This window comes from Helianthus annuus, chromosome 13, assembly GCF_002127325.2.
Source record: "Helianthus annuus cultivar XRQ/B chromosome 13, HanXRQr2.0-SUNRISE, whole genome shotgun sequence".
Taxonomy (NCBI): domain Eukaryota; kingdom Viridiplantae; phylum Streptophyta; class Magnoliopsida; order Asterales; family Asteraceae; genus Helianthus; species Helianthus annuus.
Genome location: NC_035445.2, coordinates 13,336,914 through 13,361,971, shown reverse-complemented (window position 1 = coordinate 13,361,971; position 25,058 = coordinate 13,336,914). Strand labels below are relative to the sequence as shown.

General features: G+C 37.5%; 1 pseudogene; it reads right to left on the bottom strand.

Moving 5' to 3' along the window:
• Positions 1–10,340: 10,340 nt before the first annotated feature.
• On the bottom strand, positions 10,341–24,399 carry LOC110900544 (annotated as a pseudogene).
• Positions 24,400–25,058: the final 659 nt, after the last annotated feature.

The window sequence follows — 25,058 nt, the reverse complement described above, 5'->3', positions numbered from 1 at the left end:
CAATTAAGGCATAAAACTAACCCTTTTTGAGTACTAATGTTGAAAAAAGAGTGTTTTTGTCTTTCTTTTGTATTTTCAGGATCAAATGAGCTCAAAATCACAAAAGAAGCAAAAAGACAACTAATTCTAGCATAAATACAAGAAAAGGAATAAAAGTAGACCGCCCGGACCCTCAACGGCACCTCCCAAGGCAAAGAAGAGAAAACAGAAGACTGAACACGCCCCGTGTTCAGCGAACACGGGGCCGTGCCCAAGAAGCAGCAGAAAAGACAAACCAGTAGAAGCTTCCATTGCCCACCACGGGGCCGTGTCCAGCGGGCACGGGGGCGTGGTGAAAGTACAGCAGGCGCATTAATTGTAATTGCGAATTACAATTAATGAAGAGAGAGAATGTCAGACGGGCACGGGGGCGTGTCCAGCGGACACGGGGCCGTGCCCAGCCTTCTGTTCAGCCTATAAATAGGGGTGCTTGGTTTCATTCCATCTCATCCCTTGGCACACCACCTCTCTCACACTTCATCCACCACCCACCACCACCATAACACCATCATCCACCACCATCATCCATTGTCCATCATAGAGTGTGTGAGTCGTCTCGGGATCCAAGATTGATCGTAAGAGTTCTTGACAATCAAGGCCATGTTTGCCTAAGTCTCTTACATCACTTGGTGAAGACAAGTGTTTAGTATAATACTTTTTATTTTTAATCTTTTGCACTTTTTATTTGGTTTTGTATTAATGACTTTAATAACTAGTTACTTATGTTGAAGGTGATCTTTCCTTATCGTTTGTCCGTGGTGTCTTGGCATTATTTTACTGTCTATATAAAATAAAAGATTTTCACCATTCATATCTCCACGGTCTATATGGAGGTATGTTGGCTACCTGGTCGGGGGTTAAGGGAACGGTTTGGTAAGGGTCTTGCCCTTGTTCAGCGTTTAGAGGTCCTGCTTGGGACCTGGGTCAAATTTAGTAGGGTCTCCTTCAATGCCCATAGGTATTGGATGGCGGGGATCCAAACTCTTTGACCCCCTCATAAGTTAACTACTATTAATACTATAACCCGGCTATTTAGGACTGTATCCCTGCTGACTCAGACTACTTAGCCGAGGGTAACGTCACCGCCGAAAGCGGGGCCTACCACAATTTGCATTAATAACTTAATTCATTATCTTTCAATAATCCGACCCTTTAGGATTGTATCCTTGCTGACTCAAACTACTGGGTTGAGGGTAACGTCGCCTTCAAAAGAGGGGCCTACTACAATAACTAAGATAATCTCTTAAACAAGGGCAAAAGTGCGAAAATAATCAAAGGTTATACTAACACACGTGTCGGATCCAAGTGATTCATCTTGTCTATCTGTTTTTATTTTATTTTATTTTTCAGCATTTAGTTAGTTTTTATTTTTCTTAGTTTAAAACATTTTTCTCACTTTTTGATTTGATTAGACGTTGAGGATAAACCGGTATTAAAAGCTCTTGTGTCCTTGGACGACCTCGGTATCTTACCAACACTATACTACGTCCACGATGGGTGCACTTGCCCATATGTGTGTTTAGTGTTAGTAAATATCGTGTTTTATAAATTTAAAACTTGGCTAAAAGTGTAAAAAGGGGCTTAAATATACATCTAAAATATATTACACTACACACGCATTAAGGTACACTACCTATTGTACTTAAATACTAACTTATATATATATGTATATATATATATACATATATATATAGTGAAAGTGTAAAATACGATATCCCATAACTTACAATACGTATGTTGGTTTTTGGTTTTTCAGCACAAATCGTATGTAATAGAAAAGCATGTTTGAAATCCATAACTTACAATACGTATGTTGATATTGTGAAATCGCATGTAATAGAAAAGCATGTTTGAAATCACATATTGGTATTGCTAATGAAATTGCATGTTGGTTTTTTTAGCAATTTCGCATGTTGGTTTTTCAGCACAAATCGCATGTTCAAAAGTGAATTCGCACCGGATTGGACGGCTGAGATGATCGCGTACATATTGTACGATAAGGGCCATTGTATGTTAATCTAATCATATATATATATATATATATATATATATATATATATATATATATATATATAAAATACTAGTCAATCTTATTGTAGATAAAATTTTTTTATCATATATATATATATATATGTATATATATAATTGTTTAGTTTCATTTATTATTTTGTTAATGGATATATAATTAATGGGTTGATGGTAAATTTTTATAGTCTTTTATTTAGAAAAGCTAGAAAGTTAGAGCGACACGTATTTGTAAAATTTAATTAATAGGTATATATATATTATACAACTTTTAAACCGGTAGTATAACATATATATATTTTTTATTAGAAAGCATTTAAACCGCTCAGTAAAGAAAATATTTTTTTAAATAATAGATTAATTGCCAATGATACCGATTGGGGAACCGGTCTTTTAAGATATACTAATTATAACGGTCGATTATCCGTTGTATTTAGCTTCTCAACCCTGGTTTAAACGTTTTTTTTTATTACGGTCATATAATTTAAACAATGTATCCTTATTTTAAACAATGCATTTTTTATTACCCGTATGTTTATTAAAATGGTCCTATTTATACTAGTGGTATAATTTAGAGATATCAACGAAATTTTAAGTGTTCATACATTTGTATTCATGTGTTTCTAAGTAAATATGTGGTGTTAGACTATGGGGTGTGGTTTCCCTTCCCCAAGTCCACATCATCGCCACATCACCCTCCCCTTCCACATCATCATCCTCCCCAAACATGGGGTGTGGTTCCCCCTTTTTTAGCATGTTCTCTTCCGGTTGGCAGCTCTGGTTCAGGAGTTGGAGCTTCATCTTCGAACTCGGGGTCATCGTTTATATTGATAGCTTAACGTGCATCCGAATCACCCATAGTATAACCCCTTGACGCACTTGTTTTAGATCTTTTAGCTTCTGAAACCTCATTAGGCACCACATTCCACTTCTCACATTTTCTCAATATACGGTCTCATGTAATTCCACGACCCGTGTTTCTTGGTGTATCTCTCAACCGCCAACGACAAAATAGTTGCATCATCTTCACCACTTTGAAGATTGTTCCGTGCATGTTAAAATATACCCGCAAACAAACCAATTTTTTCATTCATCTCTCTAAATTTTGAACTAACAGAATGGACTAACGATATGGGTTGTGTTGCGTCAACTTGAAAAATTCTTTACAAACTTAGTTATAAAAGCCTTAATGTTTTCGCTTGTTGGCTGCAAATTAAAGTTTAAAAATAAAATAATTCTTAAGAAATCAAACACATATTAATTTTAGTATTTTATTTAAAAAATAAAATAAAAGAATATACCTAAAATCGAATTGGTAGAAGCTTTAACCCAAGCTCGTGCAAGCGCTTCCAACTCGTTCGGGTCCAAGGAATGATTTCCGCCTTCCCGTTTCCTTTTCTTGATCTCTTAGAGCTCGTTTTTCCCCTTCTTAGTCTACGTGGTTTGTGGTTGCATTTGATGTGGGGGGAGTGTATGGCTGATTTATATAAAACCAGTAAAAGCTTTGGGGGAGGCTAGGCTGACAAACATAAAAGAAAGGTATTGAAGATAAAAGACTCAAGGGTTTGGACTCAGAAGGACTAGACTCAGATGAACTAAGAAGGACTCAAGACTCTGAACAAGACTCGATATTAAAAGTGAGAGAAGAGAGAAATATAGAAGAAGATTTTATTTCTTTCCAAGGATGATTTACAACTGAGGGGGAGCCTTCCTTTTATAGACCAAGGAGAGGCTTGATTACATCATCCATGAAATCACACATACATCACACTTAATAATACATAGAGAAATCTAGAAAAACATGACATAAGCGCTTACGTCACTTTAAGAGTGACTAAAGCTTTTCCTAAGCACACCGTTATCACTTTAAGAGTGATAAACTTTATTTAGTCCTAAGCACACCATTAGCACACTAAAAGCATCCATAGCCCGTTTAATTTGGTCTTGCTGAGTCGCGAATCTCAATAGTAAACGGGAGCGTATCTTTGTTGTACGGTTTGTTGTCTTTGGCAGGATTTGGCACTGGGTCAGTTGGTTGAACGATCATGGGAGGGTGCGTAAATGCACGAATATTATTGAAATATTCTATGATCGTTTTTTCCCATTCAATCGTCTGAGGGTCTTCTTCTTTCCACAGGTATTCTCCATTCAGTATTTCTAGTGGCAGATCTTCAGTCTTTATCTTTATCTGGTTCGTCTTTGCAAGATTGATGCGGGTTTCCATCCAAGCATCCTGGTAGTTGATCTTGTAGTAATATCCTGCAGGATTTATATCATACCACCCTGCAGGATTCATATCCCACTTGAACCTGGGAGGTTCTGTAGGGTTTAGACCATAACTCTTCTTTTTGAAATGGCTTGGTTTGTGGAACAGAATCATGCAATGTTTTTTGGGAGAGTCCCTCATGAGTTGGTCCCATACATGGATTGGGAGGAACCATTCAAGGAACTTGGCAAAGTTCTCCTTTTCTCCTGATAAGCAGCCCAACTGATAGTCTAAAAGATAGGCTAACAGTTTGTTGGAAAGGCCATGGCTATGGCGAATGACTCCGTTAGGTACCACAGGAAGGCAAGGCCTTCTTTTGATAACCTGTGCAAGTTTTTGAGCCTGAAAACGTTCAGGAAGGGATAGTCTGGGAAGAACTTATCTCCATCCATTAATGGGCCTTGTGTTTTAAAGGTGAGAGTGAGGAGGTTTTTGTAGTTCAGGAGGGATTCATCGGTGATGGCGTGTTTATTGACCACCTCGATGATTTCTTCAGGGATCTCTTCCTTTTGGAGTTTTTGGATGAGTGGATCCATGACTGCTTCTTTTGGGATGGAGGTGTTTGGGTTGTGGGAGTTATCATTCTTGCTTGCCATTAAATAAGCAACATCATCTGGGGGAGGATCTTTAAGGATCTTTTTTTTATTTTCTTGAACTGTTGTGCAGGATTCTTGAAGACTGGGTATCCCCTGTAATGATGATCTTCTAGGTTGCTTCCTCTGTTTACTCCCTGTTGCTGGCTTCGTGTGATTGGCTTCACGCCTTTCACGCCCTGATGGTTTTCCTGTTTCCTTTTTGACCCATATGACCTCTTTTGTCTTTTTGCCTTTCTTCCTTAGTAAGCTTCCTTTGTGACCACTCGTTATTTCTTCACGTGGGCCTGACTCTTCATTTTTGCTTTTCTGACTGATTCCTTTGTCTGCGACAGGAATCTGCTTTTGCTTTTGCCATGCGACCTCTTTTTCTTTTTTAAGCTAAGCTGGAAGATTCCTTTTGGGTGATAGGGTACACTTTTCTTTGAACTGTTCGGACAGAGAATCTTCCACGTGATTCTTCAGGCTGGGGTACTGTTTGTTGTTTTGTGATTTTTGGATTTTCTGAAACATTGCCGCCGTTAGTGATTGGCCGCAGGGGTCACCGTAATCATCTTGAGGACCTTCTTCCATCATGTAGATCTGTAGTGGCTCTTCTTCAAATTCAGATGTTTTACTTGTTTCTGATTCTTCACTGGAGCTATAGAAAACGGTGCATATCATCCTTTTCCCTAGCTCGTCATCTAAAGAGTATAAGGATTCAATATCAGAAACGTCTACTGGTTCTACTTGGTTGATGGCTTCAAGAAGGGCTTGGGTCCTTCTTGTGTTTTTGCAGTCCTTTGCAAAGTGACCTTCTTTGTTACAGACATAGCACCGATTTGTGTTCCGACCTCTTTTTGATTTTTTGTTGAGGAACTTCCATCTTCTTTGAGAGTTGTGTTTGCCTGACCTTGAATAGTAATTACCAGACTTCTTGAAATGGACTATCCTGGATTTCTTGTGAGGCTTCGAACAACTGCATGATGAATCGTCTTTACATTTTATCTTCAAGTGTTTATCATTGCACGCGGACCCGAGTCTTCTTCCAGTTTTTTCAAATTCAACCAAAAACTGTTTCTGGTTGCACAACTTTGTCAGAGCATTCTTGATGAGTTGGTAAAGGCCACCAAGGGAGGCTTGAGCAACCGTCATGCTCTTGGCTTCTAAGGCTCTGTAAGCTTCATTTGCGAGAGACTCTGGGAAGGAATTTAGAAACACTTGTTTAAGATTTACATCATCAATGCCTTGGAGACAGTAAAATCTCTCAGACATTCTGTTGTAATGTTTTTCGAGATCTTTTGGACGGAAGGAACAACATTTCATTTTTAAGAACTCTTCTCGGGCTCGAATTGTATGATCTACAGGATTTCCAATGAATTCATAATAGATCGTGTTTATGAATTATTCTGGTGTTTACTGTTTAGAATATTCATCTGTCTGTATTCACCAAGACTTACATACCAATCCCGAAGTCGTCCTTGACATCTTGCCAAGAACCTTTTGATGACCATGTCGATGCTGTAGTACTGGAGCTCTGCTGTGCACCAGGTCAGCATCTCAATGCTTCGGTCTCGCCATTTTGCTGGGAGGACGTCATCAAAGGTGAACTGTTGCTTTGAGTCTGTGTTTGGAGGAGCCCTTTCGTTTGTCTGAGGCGACGTTTGGGAGGCTTCATCTTCAACGTCAGAAACATAGACCCTTTCAGTGTTGTCCTCATTCATGAACAGATGCTAAAATTCATCTGTTGGAGGTACCTCTTCATAGGATTGGGGGTGGAGCTTTCCTTAGAGACTGACATCATGTGTTAGAGGAGCAATCACCGGAGCTACCATCGGTACGCTTTCTTTGCTTGTCTTGGTCAAGGCTTGCAAGAATGAGGAGATGCCATTTTCTCTGTTAGGCAATTTCTCCGGGGCTTCTGTGGAGGTCATCATCATGACATTATCACTCATGTCATGTTTGCTTCGTGATGGCTCTTTTCTTCTGCCTGAGGATGCTGCTTTGCTAGTACTTTCAGAGGATGCTTCTTGTTGACGAAGCTTTCCTAGCCTTGATCTTTGCTTGTTCCTTTGCCCAGAGGTTTAAGGATGGGGAGCTATGCAGGAATGAGGATGTTGGCAGTGGTTGAGGATCAAAGGATGTTCGCACAAATGGCGTTGTTGGGAGTCTCCATGGATCATCAGCATAGGTCGAAACCCTTTGCTGCTTGTGTTGTCTCTCAAGATCTGCAAGCTGAGCCTTGAGAAATTTCATTTTACCTTCCTTTTGCTGGAGACCTTGTGGAAGTTGTGGTCCTGGGGAGTTGTGAATTAGCTGGAGGAGTTCATGATGTAGCTCAAGTATTTTGGCTTTGACCTCATAGATGATACCTTCTAGCTCTTGAACCCTGCTTGTTAGATTTTCATGAGCCTTTGTGATATTGTTTTGTTGAGCTAAGATGGCGTTGAAAGCCTTGTTTTGGGCAACAGCATTTTCACTTTGCCAATTCAGGGTGGCTTCAGCAGCTATTATTGACTCAGGAGCACCGGTTGCACCAACGGTTGTTGGGTTCTTCATTTTCCAGCTATGTTTGGTTTTTTGTTGGGTGTTCTCGAAAGAGGTTAAGGGTAGGAATTCAACTTGGTACTCTGGGGAGGAAGGAAACGGAGGTGTTGTTCCGAGCATACAACACTCATCTACCTGGGTAGGTGGATGTCTCGGTCTGGAGGGTTGTGTCTGTTTGGGTTTTGGTTTTGAATTACCATACAAGACATAGTAGTCAAACTTTCCTGATGGTTCTCCAAGCAGACCAACATTTGGATCTCCGACCTCATATCTTTTCTTTAGGGCATTTTGGGACCCTTTTTTCTTTTTCCTTTTGGTTTCCTCCTTGTACTCAAGTTCGTATGCTTCGTCCAGGTATTCCTGGCAGTCACATACATCGAACGGGAAGTGTGGTTCCTCTGCCGGTTGCAACATGCTTATCATAGAGAAAATTTCTCTTTGATCTTGTCTTGCAAATCGAACCTCAACTTATCCATCTTGATGGCGGACAAAGTCAGGGGTTGTGGTTGTCTGAACCGGTGCTTGGTGGATCTGTTCATAATTGGTTATCCATTTTTCAGGTAGAAGCTTTGTGAGTTCTTCTCTGGATAACTGTTTTGGAACACATGTGCAGGTTGGTGTAGCGTTGGAGTCGATGTCTATGAGTAGAGCATCGCCAGATTTATCCTGCGATCCGGGAACCATGATGTCCAAAGAGTGGTTTTAGACACGATATGCCATCTAGTAATGAAACGTGGCCTGAAAGGTATTGACCTGTGGCGTACCACCGATCTGGATCTGGGCTTTCATGGCTGTTAGCAACGAAGGATCATTGAGAGGCATATTGAAGTTGGGATAGAAGGTGACGAAGACTGTTCCGACGTTTAACGTGGTCTGGATGGTACCAATACAGGCATGTTGGTACTCCACAAATCTAGTATCGACTAGGGCGATACGAGAGAACGCAGGTAGACCTTTTCTTCCATGGAAGGTTAGGGCTAGTCTTATGGCACCGAAGTGGATATGGGTATATCCTTGGGATAGACAGATCATTGGAAGATCTGAGGGGAGAGTGAGAGGGACGAGGTGTTCAGAGGTTGTTGCTGGGAGTTGGTGTGAATCAAACTTGGAGGTTTGCACAAACTCTTTTACAACTGGGTTTGACGCAGAACTGACTAATTGTTTTACTTTTTTGGAGAGGGAGTGTTGGGGTTTTCTAAAGACACTGTAAGGGTTGACTAAAGGTAGACTAGTAATAGGGACTTTAGATTCATCAGAGACATAAGAGATCTCATATAACTGATCAATCTTTGACGCAGACGACCGACGAAAACTGGAATTTGACCGGGAAAGACCCTGATCTGGATTCATATCTGGGTTTAGACTTCTAACACTTCTTATCTTTATCCTCAAGCCCGTACTTTGAGGAAATTACCGCGGACCCTTCCGACTTACGACTCACCTAACTAGCTTCTTTTGGATTCAAGATAAGAACTACAACGTGTCGGACCAGACTGACAAGACCTTGTAAGGTTAGTGTTCAGTTATTGAGAGATCCGCGCAAAGTCGGCAGTCAACAGAGCTTACTAAACAAACCTTAGAAAGGGATGGCAGGAGCGCTATGGCTCTGATACCAGATGTGGGGGGAGTGTATGGCTGATTTATATAAAACCAGTAAAAGCTTTGGGGGAGGCTAGGCTGACAAACGAAAGCTCCACCCCCCAATCCTATGAAGAGGTACCTCCAACAGATGAATTTGAGCATCTGTTCATGAATGAGGACAACACTGAAAGGGTCTATGTTTCTGACGTTGAAGATGAAGCCTCCCAAACGTCGCCTCAGACAAACAAAAGGGCTCCTCCAAACACAGACTCAAAGCAACAGTTCACCTTTGATGACGTCCTCCCAGCAAAATGGCGAGACCGAAGCATTGAGATGCTGACCTGGTGCACAGCAGAGCTCCAGTACTACAGCATAGCATGGTGGTGTTGTTGGTTTTGCATTTGCCAAGAGTTTTGAGATTAACTAAAACCGCCAAACAAAAATGGCTCCATCGGTGTGGTGTTGTATACGAGTGGGTGTTGGGTCGAGAGAGTAGCGGGTGTGTTGGGAAAGCATAGGGGCGGGTTCGGTCGACTCGGATCCATGATTTTTTCTTTTTATGTTGAAAGTGACTTTGGATTTGATGTTGAAAAGAATATTAAAAATGGGGTGTGGTTTTTAGAGATGTAAATGGAGCATAAATATGATTTAAAAAAATATTATTTTTTTTTTGAAAATTCGACCATTTACAACGGTCATGAAATGCAACGGTCAGATAAAATTGGACGGGGAGGTCGGGGATTTTCTCCCGTGCGCACGGAAGTTGGGACCAGGGGCGGTGTTCCTCGTCGGAGTCCCCCTCCACGTTGGCTTCCAGATGGGCTTCCCGAGAACATACCGAAGGGTCTTATATACTCCAAACAATTTTAATCTCATTTCAGTGACATATAATTGATAAATTATTGTGATAATTATGACAACAAGTTTGACATATTTGTATTAATAAGGCTAACTTATCGGTTCTTAATTTATATATCAGGAAGACAAGGAACTGACTTGACAATAAAATTTAGTCAAGTCATACGGTTAACTTGTATATATTTTAGTTTGAAATATCATGCGCACTCTAATATACTCGTTAATTAACTTTAGCCAATAAAATTCTAATTTGTAGCACATGTCGGTCTTTCATTTCACTGACTGACTTTGAAACACGACTATGACTCCTTTTTATAATTTAGTTCCTTATTAATAACCATATATTATATATCACAACCAGAACAATAGTCTTTTTATTCACTTATAATTTTTAACAAGAGAGAAAAGCAAACATTGTTACAAAATTAGAGTTCAAGAAATCACATAAAAGTTCAGAATTTTGATTGAATTTGACGAACCACATTGATGTCAATTTGAAAGGCCTTTGCAAGAATATCCTCAGCGATGTCAGGGTTTGATCCAAACACAACATTTGCTATGGTAATGACACCTGGATTTTGATTGCTCAAACCGGCAATAGCAAGTGCGTGCCCATATCCCAAGTTTTTCTGGAAGTGAATTAGACCTTGTGGAAACACAAACACGTCACCCTTCTCAAGCATTTTTGTGAATAGGCGGTTATCAGGGTTAGATGTGACAAAACCAACCAGAAGACTACCTTCAATGACGGTCAAAACTTCAGTGGCTCGAGGGTGCGTGTGTGGAGGGTTAATACCCCTGGAGCAAAGTCAATACGAGCCAAGGAAATACCAAGAGTGTTGAGTCCTGCTAACTCTGCTACTGTCACAGCAGTCACATTAGAACCCACGTCATTCGACGTATTTCCCATTACGTGAAGCCCTCTAAAGAGAAAATCATCTGCTTTTACAAGCTTTGCATCTTTGCAAACCACACCATTCACGAGTACTGCATAAACAAATATAGAAACCTTATTGTAACAGAATCATTGTTTCATAACACATGAAAATTGAAATATTGTTTTATTGATTGAATGGACTCATTGTTCTAATACAATCAAATAAGTACAACTATGATCTTCCAAGTTTTAAAGTTGCTAAGGCACGAGTCCATCCTAAATGTAGCATATATCGACAATCATCTCAAGACGGCACCTGAAACATGTGTAAAAATAGGTACATAGGTTTTGTGAAAATGGGATTCATGACTTGAGTTTAAAGAAAACGTTTAATAACAGTCAGTTATGAACCTTGTAATTTGCTTTGTCTTGTAAATCATTTGAAAAATGATAAAATCAAATGATATGTAAAAATAAGAGAACACTGTGTGGTTAAATGGATAACCATGTAAAATGAGTTTGTATAAGATAAGTCGTTTGTAAATCATTGTCTTGTGAAAAGTGTGTTATTTGTATAAAATGTTATATGACCTAAATTGAAATGATTCAAATAACGCTACGATATGTGATACCATATAAACACTTATATATAGGAAGTACCAACGGCGTATCCACCATGCTTGTATCATATTACACCCGCCTCGTTACTTAAGTCACTTACGCAAACCAAACCACCAATATTGAATGTTCATGTTTAAACCAATAGTCCAAGGTTATTGTATAACTCAAGTTAAATGTAAACCATGTAATGTATAAACAAAAGTTATGTATGGTAAGTGAAATGAGATTTCTTAAACCACAAGTAAAAATTGTACAAAACAAGGTGTTTGAATAAATCAAAAGTTATGCTTTGTAAAATAATGTATGGTTAAACGAATAACCTTGTAGTAGCATATTAACAGTATACTTTGGATTTGTAAATAACATATTAAAAATATGTTTTGGTTTGTTGATAAAATGCATCGGTTGGTTCTGTACAATACCACACATGAGAGTATATCAAACTATACTTTTTGGGAGTATATCAAAATATACTTTAAAGGTGCGATTTAAGAATTCATTCAGACCTAGTGCATCAAACTACACCTTTGAGACTATAAGGATACCACAAAGGAAATCCCTATTTGGATGGAGAAACAAATTGGTTTCAGACATTCCATGACAACAGGAATGGGGTGTCTAGTCCTATAGCGCTATATCATACTACCAATCGGTCTGGTGAACAAAATAAGTACTATTCCAACAATTACTTTTGTAATCTTTGAGAAATCAGTGTTTAAACCATAGATAGTCATTTAGTTTGTCAAAAGATAAATACTAACATGTATAATCAATTATACTTTGAAATCATGAAAATAACAGATAGGTACACATGCTTCACCCCAAAACAGTTTGGAAAACAGTAAAAGAGGGGTTCAATGTACTCACATGAGATTGCTTAGAAGTTCTTGTATGATAACCAAACAATGCTAGAGATTACGAAATATCAGACGGCACCTAATAGGTAGCTATGTTAATATACCGGACCAAATCGGAAGGATCGGATAGTATGCGGGTTCGTAAACCAAACGAGTATGGAGACTCGTGTAATATGGTTTAACAAAGCCTACATACTAAAATGAAACCTAACCTAAGTGCTTGCGACCCATCACGACCCGTTTAGGTAGCTTATGCTACCTTACGCGTCGTTCGCGTAGAACGCGTCTGGAACGCCTAACATCGTGACCACAAGGTATAACCTCGGAAGGTTATAGCTATGGTCACCTAATGTGTTTGGTCGGATCCTAATGATCGACCAAATGGGTCAGGTTCGAAAGTATAAGCGATGGTTTAGATCGCTTACCTTACGACCCTATATAAGCACTATAGTGACGAGCTAAGCATGTTAGAACATGCTTAACTAAGATTAGAAAACAGGTTTGGCATCAAAACAAACGGCTTTGATGCTCACGAGTAGTTTGGTTACAAAATATGCAAGAATGCACATTTTGGCTGAAACTACGACTCGTCACTGAGCCTAGATAACGTGGTAATCAGTAGGTATAGTCACTACGGACTATAACCATCGTGATCACACTCACGTTATGAAGTTCCATGAACTTCGGGTTGACCATAGGCTGGTCAATGCAGAAAGTCAACAAAACGTTGACTTTCGGACTCGAAAAGCGAATAAAAGAACGAAAGAATACTTACGGAGGGTCCCCGAATTCTAATCTAGATCAAAATGGCTCAGGTATGAAACAATGGTTCCAACTTAGAGCCTTTAGATCAGATTGTGTGAGATTTTAGTAAAATGGGGGGGGGGGGGGTATTTATAGGAAAAGCATAACCGTTAGGATCGTTTATCGAATATCGTGCCATGATCTCGTCCATACACTTGTCACAATGTTGTGGTTACTGAAAATGGCCCTTGGCTCTTGATTGGGTGAAAGGGCATTGCCCCTTGAACGAACGAAAGGCCAACTGCAAGTGGATTCAATGAATCTGCTGTACTGGGACTCCTTACAGACCGTATGGGTTTTGGCTTACGGTCCGTAAGCCCTTAGTTTGGCAGATTTACAGTTTTGGTCCCAGCAGCTCCAAAACTTGGTATTTGATGCATTTTTGACACGTTTAAGCCCCGTTAACCCCATTTCAAAGCTCTAAAATGATGTTAAAGTATAGGGAACTTAAAATGTGCTCAAAAATATCTCGGATGTCGGTTCGTTTGGCCGTACGGTCGCGATGTTCGGTTAATTACGACGGAATGCGCATAAGCGCGAAAGACGATCCAAATTGCGCGACGAATGGATTTTTCTCATGCCTTACACTAAGGCATAATATAAGGATGATTACATAAATTTTTGGATGTCCGGATGTATTCAGAACGTAAGTTATGCGCGAAAGTGCAAATTTGTGCACTTTTTGACACTTTTAGCCCCTGAATGATCCAAAAGTTTGTTTTAGCATACCAAACACCTCAAAGCCTATTTCTAAGCTGTGTAAAGGATATTTATGGTATGTTTAACTTATGGACATGTTCCGGAATGTTCGTTACAGTTCAAATTGGCATACTTTCGCAGTTTGTCAAGTTTAGTCCCTGTTAGCGAATTAACTTGTTTTTGCCACACCAAAGCCTTCAAAACTTATTTCTAAGTTATGTAAAAGTTATTTAAGGTATGTTAAGCCTATGTCACTGTTCCGGAGTGTTCGTTGGATTAAAGTGGTTATTTTTACGCATCAGAGCGCGTATAACCCTCCAGAGAGCGATTTAAAGCTTAAAATCGAACAAGAGTTGATGTGTGCAAATGATACACATATTTTTACGAATCCCAAGTATGAGATACAATATTTCATTGTTTTGGAATTTGTTTGATGGTTGAAGTGACACAGGTGTCACAGTCTTCCCTACTTTAGGAAATTTCGTCCCGAAATTTAATTCTAGAGGAAACTTGTGAAGACAGTTGTGACGGTTTCGCCTTCTAATAGATCCCTTGAACCCTTAAGTAAAACTCGGGGCCATGTTAGGACTCTTAGAGAATTTGTTAACCCTCAAAGTGAATTCCTTGTAATAATAAAACATGGAATTTTGAACTACGGACAGAAGAACGTTTCCTATGAAGACTTATCATAGGAAACTTGGTGTGTGATTGAGATCAGAATTGGGGGAGCGTGAGAATAAATGACATTGGTCGAGGTCCGAGACTTCTCCCGTATCATTATTCTTGTCACTAGGTCTTAACACATGATGAAGCTTCCTGTGGCTCCTGTGCACTGAATTCCATAATTATGTAGGCCTCCATAATTACGTAATTCCTTGCACAGTCCGCACAGTCCATTTCATAATGCGTAGGAAAAATTACTTGAATAAACATGAAGCGATTCGACTAGACCACCAAAGGATCCTTTTAATTAGATTAACGAACGATCTTTTTAACAAGATCAACACATGATCTTCTTAACTAGGCCGTCGTACGATCTCTTTAAATAGACCACTTAAGGGATCATTTTTAGTTACATCATCACATGATATTTCTAATCAGATTTTCAAGATCAATCTGTTTAAGCAGACCATTCAAGAGGTCCAATTATAGAATAATACTTTATAACCAGAGGGACTTAACTACAATGTTGAAATCCATTAAGGGTTTAAGATAGTATCTCTGGATATCCTTATTATGAATCTCTTGTATGAGATATGAAAGATTCTATGAGGATTTGGATGGATCATATACAACCACAAAACATGTAAGAAAGCACATAAGCACAAATTTAGTTAACTTGATTCTTTATTTTGTTACCTTTAGGTATGGATATTCAAAGCACACTAGGAATCTAATCCATGGATTTCATTTGGTACTTTAATGATTTTTAAGGATCTGTCTATAAAGATAGAGGGATTCTCAATAAGAGTTTGACTTTGTTTCTTAAAAGAAACGAGAGTTTAAGGTTCTTGGGGAGATCACAAGTGATCATAATATGATAGAACCATACGAGTAGTTTGTCTTTGGGTTGACATCATAAGGTTTCATCAAGCATTCATACAAACGCATAAATTTTGCAGAAATAAAAACAACAAATCTTATGTTTAATGTTAGAACGGAATTGTCTTGAAGTGTCAAAAGATAACAACCAAGGAAACACAAAACACTAATTGTTCACTGCTGCATCATTGTTCATATTTGCCTCATTGATGTTGAACACTCGTCCACGCGCTGGAGGTATGTTAACAAGCCTTGGGCAATTGTTCCTGTAGTGGGTAAGGTCACCACAGTTATAACATGACCCTGGAGGGAACCGTGCTTGAACAGCAGCAGGGTTTGCAGCAGCTTGATTTTATATAACGACAAACATTGATCAAATGTCCCAACCGCCCACAGTGGGTACATTTGTGACACTGCTCTTGCTCTAGATGATGACGGTTGCATTTGTTGCACAAAGGTGCGGTACCAACATAGTTTTGTCTTTTACGAGGTTGTACTGGCTGGTTCGGTGCAACTTGTTTGTCTTGAGCAGTTACAGCGTAGCTTTGAGAGGCTTTGCGCTTCTTCTTCTTGGACACCTCAGCATTTTCTTCCTTTGGTTCCACATGAGCAGTCTTGTCAGATGGTCTTAAGTCGCCCTTCCGAAACAGCTTGCGCTTCCTGATATGGGATTCAGTCAACGTTGCAGATAGCTCAATGGCCTGACGGAGTGTGGTAGGGTTGCTACCAGTGATAATGTCTTGTACCGAGTCAGGCAGGCCGTCGATGTACCTTTCGATAGCCTTGTCGAGTGGGGCGACCATAGTCATGGTTGATGGTCATTTGTTCGAACCACGAAGCAAACAAACAACACCAAGGCTGAGTCAAAGCAAATAGATCCTCATAGTGTATCGCGAAGACATGCTTGCCTATAAGTGGACACTCACCCCAAGCGTTCCCAGGTAAGAGTAACTGGTCCGATTATGAGGATTTGTACGAACACTCTAGCCTTAGACAGAAAACTCAGGGTACAGGCACCCACCCTTCTAGTTTGCATGTGTTCACATTATTTAGACCAACTTTGACGGGATTTTGAAAATTCAAAGGGGTTCAAAACCTTATAACAGAGGGTTCAAAACCTAGTAATCAATCATCCTAGAACAGATGATTAGTTTTCAAAGCGGTTTTGAAATTTATGTTCTTGTTGTGGTCGTCGCCTAAGGATAGGTGACGGTATTGTTTTATAACTAAACGCAAGTGAACTCGCGTTAGGGTCCTAGGAAGGTTATAGACTAGGTCAAAGCATTACTAATAACCTAATTCCCTATAACCATTTGCTCTGATACCAACTTTTCTGTCACACCCCGACCACGTGGAACAACAAAACGTGGCGGAAACGTCGGGGAGTGTTGTAACAGAATCATTGTTTCATAACACATGGAAATTGAAATATTGTTTTATTGATTGAATGGACTCATTGTTCTAATACAATCAAATAAGTACAACTATGATCTTCCAAGTTTTAAAGTTGCTAAGGCACGAGTCCATCCTAAATGTAGCATATATCGACAATCATCTCAAGACGGCACCTGAAACATGTGTAAAAATAGGTACATAGGTTTTGTGAAAATGGGATTCATGACTTGAGTTTAAAGAAAACGTTTAATAACAGTCAGTTATGAACCTTGTAATTTGCTTTGTCTTGTAAATCATTTGAAAAACGATAAAATCAAATGATATGTAAAAATAAGAGAACACTGTGTGGTTAAATGGATAACCATGTAAAATGAGTTTGTATAAGATAAGTCGTTTGTAAATCATTGTCTTGCGAAAAGTGTGTTATTTGTATAAAATGTTATATGACCTAAATTGAAATGATTCAAATAACGCTACGATATGTGATACCATACAAACACTTATATATAGGAAGTACCAGCGGCGTATCCACCATGCTTGTATCATATTACACCTGCCTCGTTACTTAAGTCACTTACGCAAACCAAACCACCAATATGGAATGTTCATGTTTAAACCAATAGTCCAAGGTTATTGTATAACTCAAGTTAAATGTAAACCATGTAATGTATAAACAAAAGTTATGTATGGTAAGTGAAATGAGATTTCTTAAACCACAAGTAAAAATTGTACAAAACAAGGTGTTTGAATAAATCAAAAGTTATGCTTTGTAAAATAATGTAAGGTTAAACGAATAACCTTGTAGTAGCATATTAACAGTATACTTTTGATTTGTAAATAACATATTAAAAATATGTTTTGGTTTGTTGATAAAATGCATCGGTTGGTTCTGTACAATACCACACATGAGAGTATATCAAACTATACTTTTTGGGAGTATATCAAAATATACTTTAAAGGTGCGATTTAAGAATTCATTCAGACCTAGTGCATCAAACTACACCTTTGAGACTATAAGGATACCACAAAGGAAATCCCTATTTAGATGGAGAAACAATTTGGTTTCAGACATTCCATGACAACAGGAATGGGGTGTCTAGTCCTATAGCGCTATATCATACTACCAATCGGTCTGGTGAACAAAATAAGTACTATTCCAACAATTACTTTTGTAATCTTTGATAAATCAGTGTTTAAACCATAGATAGTCATTTAGTTTGTCAAAAGATAAATACTAACATGTATAATCAATTATACTTTGAAATCATGAAAATAACAGATAGGTACACATGCTTCACCCCAAAACAGTTTGGAAAACAGTAAAAGAGGGGTTCAATGTACTCACCTGAGATTGCTTAGAAGTTATTGTTTGATAACCAAACAATGCTAGAGATTACGGAATATCAGACGGCACCTAATAGGTAGCTATGTTAATATACCGGACCAAATCGGAAGGATCAGATAGTATGCGGGTTCGTAAACCAAACGAGTATGGAGACTCGTGTAATATGGTTTAACAAAGCCTACATACTAAAATGAAACCTAACCTAAGTGCTTGCGACCCATCACGACCCGTTTAGGTAGCTTATGCTACCTTACGCGTCGTTCGCGTAGAACGCGTCTGGAACGCCTAACATCGTGACCACAAGGTATAACCTCGGAAGGTTATAGCTATGGTCACCTAATGTGTTTGGTCGGATCCTAATGATCGACCAAATGGGTCGGGTTCGAAAGTATAAGCGATGGATTAGATCGCTTACCTTACGACCCTATATAAGCACTAAAGTAATAGTGACGAGCTAAGCATGTTAGAACATGCTTAACTAAGATTAGAAAACAGGTTTGGCATCAAAACAAACGGCTTTGATGCTCATGAGTAGTTTGGTTACAAAATATGCAAGAATGCACATTTTGGCCGAAACTACGACTCGTCACTGAGCCTAGATAACGTGGTAATCAGTAGGTATAGTCACTACGGACTATAACCATCATGATCACACTCACGTTATGAAGTTCCATGAACTTCGGGTTGACCATAGGCTGGTCAATGCAGAAAGTCAACAAAACGTTGACTTTCGGACTCGAAAAGCGAATAAAAGAACGAAAGAATACTTACGGAGGGTCCCCGAATGCTAATCTAGATCAAAATGGCTCAGGTATGAAACAATGGTTCCAACTTAGAGCCTTTAGATCAGATTGTGTGAGATTTTAGTAAAATGGGGGGGGGGTATTTATAGGAAAAGCATAACCGTTAGGATCGTTTATCGAATATCGTGCCATGATCTCGTCCATACAATTGTCACAATGTTGTGGTTACTGAAAATGGCCCTTGGCTCTTGATTGGGTGAAAAGGCATTGCCCCTTGAACGAACGAAAGGCCAACTGCAAGTGGATTCAATGAATCTGCTGTACTGGGGACTCCTTACGAACCGTATGGGTTTTGGCTTACGGTCCGTAAGCCCTTAGTTTGGCAGATTTACAGTTTTGGTCCCTGCAGCTCCAAAACTTGGTATTTGATGCATTTTTGACACGTTTAAGCCCCGTTAACCCCATTTCAAAGCTCTAAAAGATGTTAAAGTATAGGGAACTTAAAATGTGCTCAAAAATATCTCGGATGTCGGTTCGTTTGGCCGTACGGTCGCGATGTTCGGTTAATTACGACGGAATGCGCATAAGCGCGAAAGACGATCCAAATTGCGCGACGAATGGGTTTTTCTCATGCCTTACACTAAGGCATAATATAAGGATGCTTACATAAATTTTTAGATGTCCGGATGTATTCAGAACGTAAGTTATGCGCGAAAGTGCAAACTTGTGCACTTTTTGACACTTTTAGCCCCTGAATGATCCAAAAGTTTGTTTTAGCATACCAAACACCTCAAAGCCTATTTCTAAGCTGTGTAAAGGATATTTATGGTATGTTTAACTTATGGACATGTTCCAGAATATTCGTTACAGTTCAAATTGGCATACTTTCGCAGTTTGTCAAGTTTAGTCCCTGTAAGCGAATTAACTTGTTTTTGCCACACCAAAGCCTTCAAAACTTATTTCTAAGTTATGTAAAAGTTATTTAAGGTATGTTAAGCCTATGTCACTATTTCGGAGTGTTCGTTGGATTAAACTGGTTGTTTTTACGCATCAGAGCGCGTATAACCCTCCAGAGAGCGATTTAAAGCTTAAAATCGAACAAGAGTTGATGTGTGCAAATGATACACATATTTTTACGAATCCCAAGTATGAGATACAATAGTTCATTGTTTTGGAATTTGTTTGATGGTTGAAGTGACACAGGTGTCACAATAAGCATTGTGGTTACGATGTACAATGATGAAATTAACATGTGATACTCGCACGTGACATTACACGTTTTTTGACTTTGTTACACACGGTACCTTGGTGAAATTAACGTCATTAGATATATATGGCTCGCTCACTAAAGTGTAAAGTTGTAACAATATTTTAGACAACCGTGTAAAATCGTAAAAGTAATTTAGACATTAATATGGTTATACATATATAAAAAAGTATATTAATGTGTGACGCTATGCTCTAAAGTCGTAAAAGCAATTCAAATAAAATGAGACATTAAGTTATTAAGTAGAAAGAGTTGGCAGATCAAAGTTGTCAATTACCAAAAGTTAAAAGTTAAAAGTGAATGCTTAAGTTACCTAGTTTGAGAGTGTGAATTGAAAGAACTAAAAGTATATGGGTTAAAAAGTAAAAGTATACGGATTAGAATTGTAATATATGAAAATTGAAAGGAGATAAATGTATAGAGGCTAAGTGTGTATTTTTGTAAAAGTTGAGGACTTAAAGAGAAAGGTCCTCCACTGACCTTTGTCTTTAAGATATAGGTAATTTTATAGCGGTTAAGAGAATATACAAACAAATATATATTTTTACTTACCAAATTAGGGATTGTTCCTTCTCATTTTTAGTATCATCAGTGACGACTTTAGGGCTTGTTTTATTCTTTACAGCAGTGATCTTAGCGGCGCACTATGGGGCGGGCGGAGGGAACGGCAGCGGTGTCTTCGGCGGATCGACAGCCAGTGTAAGGAGGGTGGTGGAGGTGGGTGTTTGTTGTTTGTCTGTTATTAACCCAAAACCTTTATGAGCTCTTGTATTTATAGGTAGCCTACCTATTGTATTTGTACTCAAACATCAACCTTTCAGGGTGCACTTATAGGAATATGTATATATATACATATATATATATATATATATATATATATATATATATATATATATATATATATATATATATACATATATATATATATATAGTGGAGAGTTCAAATAAGAATAATTTTTTTGTAAGAAGAAAAAAGAAGAAGTTTCAACCAATAAGAAATGCTTTATTTTACTTCATTTAAGATTTGCATTTAATTTTAATATAAGGGTATATTGGTAAACTTATAAAAATTATTAATTTGTATTCTTCCCCTTTAATAACTAACTAAATTAAATTTGTAACTCCTTTTCAAAATATATACTTTTTTCAAATTAAAAAACAACTTAATTTAAAGTGTAGAATAAATTACTAGTTGTGTAGGATAAATTACGAGTTGTGTAGGATATATTTCGAGGTGTGTAGGATAAATTTCGACTGTGTAAGATAAAATTATATAATGTGTAGGGTATATCTAGGAAAATTTTGATATGTGTACGTTTTGTAGATTATATGTAGGATAATTAATGATTAGTTGACTAATTAATTAAAGAGTTAAAAATTAATGATATAGGTTACAATGAAATACTATTTTACTAATATGCCCTTTCTTCTTTTTCTTCTCAAATGAACCTTCCCCTATATATATATATATATATATATATATATATATATATATATATATATATATGTATGTATAAGGTTCATGCGAGAACCACCTTTATTGCGAGAACCGCGAGAACCAATGTGAACAGAACCTAAAATAGCTAAAAAAACCCTAAAAAAACTTAACCCCCACAACCCCCCCCCCCCCCCCCAAGCTAAATGCTAAAACTAAAACCCCCCAAAAAACCTAAAAAACCTAACCCCCCCCCCCAAAAAAAAAAAAAACCTAAACCCCCTTCCCCCACCCCCTAAAAACCTAACCCCCCCCCCACCCCCCACCCCCAAGCTAAAATGCTAAAAAACTAAACCTCCAAAAAACCTAAAAAATCTTTAAAAAATCTAAATTTTTTTTCTTTTTTTTAATATTTTTTATGTTAAAAACGCTACTTTTAGTAGCCAAAAAAAAAAAATAAAAAAAAAAATTTTTTTGGCTACTAAAAGTAGCGATTTTTTTATAAAAAATATTAAAAAAATTGTGTGTTTTTAGCAATTTTTAGGCATTTTTGGTTGTGTTCACATTGGTTCTCGCGGTTCTCGCAATAAAGGGTGGTTCCTAACGGATCTTTGTCCTATATATATATATAGGATAAGGATCCGTTAGGAACCACCTTTTTTTGCGAGAATCGCGTGAACTAATGTGAACACATGGCAATTTTGTAAATATATCCTGAATCTTATAACACGCACAGATCTTTTCTTCATCACTATTATCTCTACCACTTTGTTCTCTCTACCTGTTCTCTCTACCACTGATCATGACTTCTCTCTACCACTGATCATGACGGTGACGACGAGACCTAACATGGTTTGACCACAATTCACGACCGCATACACGGATACCTAATCGACGCTAACACATCACCCCACCACCACAGTGACAACTTCTCAGACGATAACTCCATCAGCGATGTACTCCATTTGATACAGTTATGGCATCCTCCGATTAGTCACACATTGATCCTTGTCTATAACAACTGTCAATTTTCCATGTAATTTCGTACATGTTAAACAGTAATTTGTGCTTTAATGACTGTGCTTGATCTGAATTAATGACATGAATGCTTTCTGATTATTGTCATATACATACAAGTGCATTACATGCTGAATGATTTCATATCATTATTGCATGCAACACATTATGATTTAATTAGTGCACGAAATAAAGTTAGCACAGTTATCAGACAAACTAGAAGTACTGACGGGAGTTCAGTACTCAGACAGACATGATGTTAAGACGCAGAATGAGCCTGAAACCAAGAGTTACACTAGTATAGTGTGTAGGAAAGTGAGGATCATAAAACTGCCTTCCTAGTGATAGTTTAAGTGCCGGAAGGTGCCTAAAACTCACACAAACTGCAGAATTCTGCAATTTTCAGCAAAAATCATCATTTTAACAATACAATATAGTGCAGAATTATGGTTTATTGGTCCAGAATACCTTCCTAGGTGTCGGGAATCAAAACTGTCACAAAAGGGAACATAAAGCACACTAAACTACGTAATTTAGCACCATAACGAACCGGTAACCAACCGAACAACCGGACACTACCTGAAACACCAAATTTTCACTAGAAGCATCGTTTTATCATTTCCGAGCTAGTTATGGTCACCGAACATCATAATGTATCCTATAATTACATTACACATACAACGCTAATTCTTATACTTAGATTCTAACTATTCTATCTAACTAGCCATTACTTTTGCAACCATACCCCCCCACCCCTCATTCTTACGGTTACCATGGGTGGACCCACCCATGATTTTCTAGCAATTGTTTATTTGATATGTTGTAGACTTTAGAAACATATTACACAAGGGTTTAAGAGATGTTGGAAAGCATGTTTAAATTAACCACAAGATCACATAACTTACATTTCACAATACTTCACAACTTCACTCTTCTCTCCCTCTCTTCTCCCTCTCGGCTGTAACCCACCACCACAACACCACTCATTTTCATTTAAATCTCTTCCAATCCAAGGTGTTTCTAAGGTGCAAGAAGCTAAGTTAAGGAGCTTGGAGCCATTAGAGGTTGAAGGACCATTCTCTAGAGCTTTTATCTACCTTGTTTATCATCTTCATCATCTTGAGTTCTTCCCTAGCCCTTGTGCTAGTAGTAAGCCCCTTGTAACTTGTTTTTACTTCTTATTTTGATGGTTAAAAGATTATGTATATGGTTAAACATAAAGATCATGAAGAACAAGAAGATGAACTCTAACATAAAGCTTAAAATCATAAGAATCTATGTTGATTTAGTGTTTGTGTATATCTTGATTGTTGATTTCTTGTGATTATGATGTTAATCATCATAAGAAACTTACTAGATTGTGATTAAACACATGCTCTAGCAAGTGAGAGGACGAATCTTGTGAAAAATCAAGATGATCATCCTTTATGTTTCACATGAACTTGAAAATGAAGATGTTTTTGTGTATGATGATGATGAATACATGATATAAGTCTTGTAAATGTATGATTTCAAAAATGATTTTCTCAAGAAACTAAGGTTACTTATAAGATTTACATAACCATGACTTTTAAAGAAACTAATCATAATTTTAGTGTTAAATCAAGGCTAGAAGCATGTTTGTAACAAGAAAAATATAAAAGAATGATTTTTGGAAAAATCATCTTATAAGTTGTGAAAGACTAAATCTTTCAAGAATGATATTTATGAACAAAGAACCATGTTTTAAAGGGTAACTAAACCTACTAAATAACATACTAAGTAACTACAAGTTTTTACAAAATTTCTAGTTCATGATGTAGTGTAAATTGCATGATTTTGGCTCATGGTAAGTATTGATTGAATTGTTGATGACTGATGATGATTTTAAAAGAAAATGATATTCTTGTTAAAGCGTGGAAACCTCCATTTTTAAGGGGAAACCATGGCAAAATTTTTGTAGGATTTAAACACTTAGAAAATATTTTTAAACAAATGTTTATAAGTAAATTTAAACCATGGTTTTTCATATAAAATTTGCCATAATTTTTGTTACAAAGATTACAAATATTGGAGGTTGATTTTTGATAAATAGAAGTGACTAAGTATATATTTAGGAAAATATATTTAGAAGTCACAATTTGTGTGCTACTTGAATATTATGTGTATTAGTTATATTATTTTAGGACTTGAAAATAATATAACTTACCAAAATACGAAAATTGTAATACAAAATATTACCAAAATTCCAAGAAAACAAATATATAATTTATACCCGAATATTGGACAAACCGAACACGGAAGTATGGACTACACTTATATATATTCCGGAAATAGAATTATATTTTAACAAATCAGTTAAACGGAATTTTGGAAACCAAAGAAGCGAAAATTATGTTTTTTACAAGTATTACAAAAATATATCATATTTTTATCAAGTAGAAAATACATTATTTTGAATGGAGAAAAATAAATATATTTTCTTGAACAATTAGAAAATATAATATTTTTGAAGAAAATATATATTTTCTTAAACAAGTTTAGAATATATTATTTTGGGTGAAAAATGGATTTATAAATATCTTCTAA